At 49.7% G+C, this 4,441-nt stretch overlaps 1 non-coding gene across 1 annotated transcript; it reads left to right on the top strand.

Annotated features, from left to right (window-relative positions):
* Window positions 1–1,468: 1,468 nt before the first annotated feature.
* TRNAV-AAC lies at window positions 1,469–1,541 on the top strand. The gene has a single exon. It is a non-coding gene; the product is annotated as a tRNA-Val (tRNA).
* Window positions 1,542–4,441: the final 2,900 nt, after the last annotated feature.

The following is a 4,441-nucleotide window of genomic DNA, read 5'->3' as shown; positions in this document are numbered from 1 at the left end:
GAAACCTGTGTTACTTCTTCGGAACGCATCAAAAGCCAAGGGGGACATGCTCCAGTGCTGCCAGTTCAAGTGCAATACAGCTGGGGAGGAAGAAGGACTGCTTACTCACTGGTCACCTGCCCAGGGTTGTCTGCTTTGGCTCCGGCAGCTGGTGGGAACTAGACTGGCCTTCACCAGCGCCAGGACTGGGTCCCTGCAGGCTCCCACTTCATCCTCATGAGGTGTTTCGATGAGGAAATCACCAAGGAGTTCTTCTTTTCCCCTAATCTATTACCACTTCTCACTGTGTCTCTTCAAGACCATTGTGGATGCTGACTGGACAGGGCTTGAAGGAGATGCTGCCCTTCCCCTACTGGTCTCTTCTGGCCCGGAGGGTACTGCCCGCGGGATCAGAACCAGGGGGCAGGGAGGGCACCGGCTCTCTGAGAACCAAAAGTCGCCGCGTGCACCCAGGTGCGCCGCTCACCTGCGCCTCGCCGGCTCCCGGCGTGCTGAATCCACGCTGCCAGCGGAAGCGTCTCCCGAGGCGCCACACCTGCGTGGGGGCTCTAGACCCCGGGGCAGGGGCCAGGCTGAGGTGGCCCGGCCCTGCCCCCGACCCTGGAGGACAGGCCGGGGAGAGGCCAATCTGGACCGACCTGGCCAAGAGAGTTCTCAACCTCGGCCCAGCCCCACGCACTCGAGGTTAAAAGACCCAAACCCTAAAGTTTCAAAGGAGCGAGACTCTCGAGTTGAATCCATGTCCCGAACTTTATGAGGAAAGTTGAGGGAGGAAATCAGACCAAGAAAGATTATGTGCGTCAAAATGCATAACTAACCAAAGAAAAATAGGATTTTCTGACAAGTTGGAAGTGTGGTCTGAAAGACTGGTGTCAAAGGGAAGTGTGTTTGCTCTGAGCCAACAGAGCATCAGGTAAGGTGGGAAAACACCCTTGCCACAGGGGTGGAAGGGGAAAGACCCAGAGTTTCTTTTGGAACCCTGGGGCTTTCCCAGAAAGCGTGATCCATTGATGCTGTCCCCTTTCCCATGTCTGTGGTCCTTAGAGATATTTGGCATCCCAGGTCTCACCTGGGGGCCTCCATTCCAACTCCTTTTTTTGGAAGACAAATCCCAACGGTTTGCATCACTCTGATGCTTGCTTTTCAACTATCAAGGTCCTGAAAGCATCTGGACCTCGCTAATGGAAGGAGTACCTGACCAGTTGCAGTTCACAGAGGAGCCTGAAATTTTGGCCTGGGAGAAGAGTGGGGGGAGTGGAGAGCAGATTCTGGGGGATCCTGAGGTCTCACTGCCTGGGGGCCCACAGGGACCTCGCTCTGGGAGAGGTGAGGAACTCTCAGTCAGGGCCTTTCAGGAAGCCCAGATCCTTACTTGAGGGATCACTTGGGCTTCCTTCCAAAATTTGAAGGCCAGCGGTGTCCAAACATGCCTTTCTTGAGCGTGTCCCTAGGAACTGGTAGTCGTGTGGTTTCCGTAGTGTAGTGGTTATCACGTTCGCCTAACACGCGAAAGGTCCCCGGTTTGAAACCGGGCGGAAACAACGTTGCTTTCCTGTAAGCTTTTAGATTCATGTTTTAAACAAAAATGGAGGCCTGCCGCAGGGAGTGAGACTTGGCGCTTCAGCTTCACCATCAGTCCTCCCAAAGAATACTCAGGGTTGATTGCCTTTAGGGCTGACTGGTTTCATCTCTCCTTGACCTGCATACAGGTTTTTCAGGAAGCAGGTAAGGTGGTCTGTTTTTCCCATCTCTTGAGGAATTTTCCACAGTTTGTTGTGATCCACACAGTCAAAGGCTTTAGAGTAGTTCATGAATCAGAAACAGATGGCTTTCTGGAATTCTCTGGCTTCTTCTATGATCCAGTGGCTGGAAAACGGAGGAAAAGAATAGAACCAAATTAATTGGAAAAGTATATGGAAACGGTTAAATAGAGACTACTACAAACAGTGGAAGAAACTTCGTTCGTAAAATGAGTTTACAGGGTAGATGATGAGCCTACTGTTTCATGAATTCCAGGATTCCCGGTGACTGGAAGTAAGTCCTCCTGTGTGTGTGTGTGCGCGCGCGCTCGCACGCGCGCTCGTGTATCCAAGACACAGAGTAATGTAGTAGTGGAACTCAGGAGAGGATGCATAGATTAGAAACAATCGTATATCATTTACATTCTAAGAGTGAGACCCCTCCCTGGGTGGGCTCAAGCCAGGAACTGTTCGGTTAACAGCCGAACTCCGTAACAGATTGCGGCACAGAGACAGGAGGAGAGCTTACTCCTCACTCCGACAGGAAACAAGCATGCTTAAGGAGCTAGCCGGAGCCACCTGTGTCTCTCAGAATAGCGTTTTCCACTCCGAGCCTCGGACAACCTGAGAGATGGAGTCCACTCAGCGTGTTCATTCCCGCGGGGAAGCCGTGCGATTCCGAGGGCAGAAGGTCCCCGAAGCGTCCTCGCCGCGCGTTGCTCCAACTCCGCCGCAGATGCCAGCGGCCAGGAGACGTCCCCAGCTTGATCCAAGGGGCGCCCGAAGGAAGCTGATGGCTCCTGGTTTGCTCCGCCTTCATCCGACCATTTGCGCTTCTGGACATCGGTTTAGTAGATGAGGTGCGTGTGGCTGCAGCTGGAGAGATCACGTCCAACGAGGAAACGTGAAAAGGAGCGAGAGCAGGCAAAAGCATGGATGAGACAATGAGACCTCCCAGGAAGCCTGTGAAGAGGCTCAGACAGATCGTGAGGGATAAAAGATAATTCTATTCAGTAGCAGAAAAATTTGTTGTGCTGTTCAGTCTCTCAGTCCTCTGGGACGTCTTGTGACCCCATGGACGGCAGCAAGGAAGGCTTCCCTGTCCATCACCAACTCCCCGAGCTAGCTCAAACTCATGCCCATTGAGTCGGTGATGCCATCCAACCATCTCATCCTCTTTCACCTTCTTCTCCTCCTGCCTTCAATCTTTCTCACCAGCAAAGGTCTTTTCCACTGAGTCAGCTCTTCTCATCCATCAGGTGGCCAAAGTACTGGAGCTTCAGCTTCAGCATCAGTCCTTGCAGTGAATATTCAGGACTGATTTCCTTTAGGATTGACTGGTCTGATCTCCTTGAAGTCCAAGGGACTCTCAAGAGTCTTCTCCAACACCACGGTTCAAACGCATCCATTCTTCCATGCTCAACCTTCTTTGTGGTTCAGCTCTCACATCCACACATGACTACTGGAAAACCCGTAGCATTGACTATATGGACCTTTGTTGGCAAAATAATGTCTCTGCTTTTCAATATGCTGTCTAGATTGGTCATAGCTTTTCTTCCAGGGAGCAAGTGTCTTTTAATTTCATGGCTGCAGCCACCATCTGCAGTGATATTGGAGCCCTGGAAATAGTCTGTCACTGTTTCCATTGCTTCCCCATGTATTTGCCATGAAGTGATGGGACCGGATGTCATGCTCTTAGTTTTCTGAATGCTGAGTGTTAAGCCAGCTTTTTCATTCTCCTCTTTCACCTTCATCAAGAGGCTCTTTAGTTCCTCTTTGCTTTTTGCCAAAGGGTGGTGTCATCTGCATGTCTGAGGTTCTTGATATTTCTCCCTGCAGTCTTGATTCCAGCTTGTGCTTCATCCAGCCTGGCATTTCACATGATGTATTCTGCATACAAGTTAAATAAGCAGGGTGACAATATACAGCCTTGACGTACTCCTTTCCAATTTCGAACCAGTCCATTGATCCATGTCTGGTTCTAACTGTTGCTTCTTGAGCTCCATACAGGTTTCTCTGGAGACAGTTAAGGAGGTCTGGTATTCCCATCTCTTGAAGAATTTTCCACAGTTTGTTGTGATCCACACAGTCAAAGCCTTTAGTGTTAGTCAATGAAGCAGAAATAGATGTTTTTCTGGAATTCTCTTGGTTTTTCTATGATCCAAAAGATGTTGGCAATTTGCAGTCTGGTTCCTCTGCCTTTTCTAAATCCAGCTTGAACATCTGGAAGTTCTCGGTTCACATACTGTTGAAGCCTAGCTTGGAGAATTTTGAGCATTACACTGCTAGCATGAGAAATCAGTGCAATTGTGCAGTGGTTTGAATGTTCTTTGGCACTGCCTTTCTTTGGGATTGGAATGAAAACTGACCTTTTCCAGTCCTGTGGCCACTGCTGAGTTTTCCAAATTTGCTGGCAAACGAGTGCAGCAATTAAACAGCATCATCTTTTAGGATTTGAAATAGCTCAGCTGGAATTCTACCACCTCCACTAGCTTTGTTTGCAGTGATGCTTCCCAAGTCCCTATGTTGACTTCGCACTCCAAGATGTCTGGCTCTAGGTGAGTGATCACCCCATCCGGGTTATCTGTGTCATTAAGATCTTTTTTTATAGTTCTCCTGTGTATTCTTGCCACTTCTTCTTAATATCTCTTGCTTCTGTTTCCGTCCTTTATTGTGCCCATCTTTGCATGAAATGTTCCCTT

Source organism: Oryx dammah, unplaced genomic scaffold (assembly GCF_014754425.2).
Source record: "Oryx dammah isolate SB20612 unplaced genomic scaffold, SCBI_Odam_1.1 HiC_scaffold_1501, whole genome shotgun sequence".
Classification (NCBI taxonomy): domain Eukaryota; kingdom Metazoa; phylum Chordata; class Mammalia; order Artiodactyla; family Bovidae; genus Oryx; species Oryx dammah.
The sequence above is the reverse complement of the archived record's forward strand: the minus strand, read 5'-3'. Positions and strand labels throughout refer to the sequence as shown.